Below are 438 nucleotides of genomic sequence, written 5' to 3' on the forward strand. Positions count from 1 at the left end.
ATACATGTATATCACATATACATATGCACATATATCTGATATTTTGCCAAGGCCACCAAATCAGGCAACCCTTTATTCTCAGATATATGTACGCTTATAGAATAAGCAACAATAAAAAAAAAACAAATATATAAAAAGAATCACGTTATATAGGTCGCAGTGCCACCCTCAGCCGGTTATTTCTAGTGCCCGTGAGTGTGCAATCCTGCAACAAGGGATCGAAAGGCAGACCGGACTGTGTGCTTATGATCCCTTAAGGTATAAACGAGCCCGTTTTAGCTATCTCAGGTGCGCTCAGTACACCTAAACTACACACACCAAAAAAAAAAAACTAGTTTAACTACAACTTTTACGACCGTAAACGCGAGACAGGATACGACAAAGCACCTCTTTAAAACAAACCAACCATTGCCATACTAAGAGAGGATATTTCCATAC

The sequence above is a fragment of the Penaeus monodon genome, chromosome 27 (assembly GCF_015228065.2).
Source record: "Penaeus monodon isolate SGIC_2016 chromosome 27, NSTDA_Pmon_1, whole genome shotgun sequence".
Taxonomy (NCBI): domain Eukaryota; kingdom Metazoa; phylum Arthropoda; class Malacostraca; order Decapoda; family Penaeidae; genus Penaeus; species Penaeus monodon.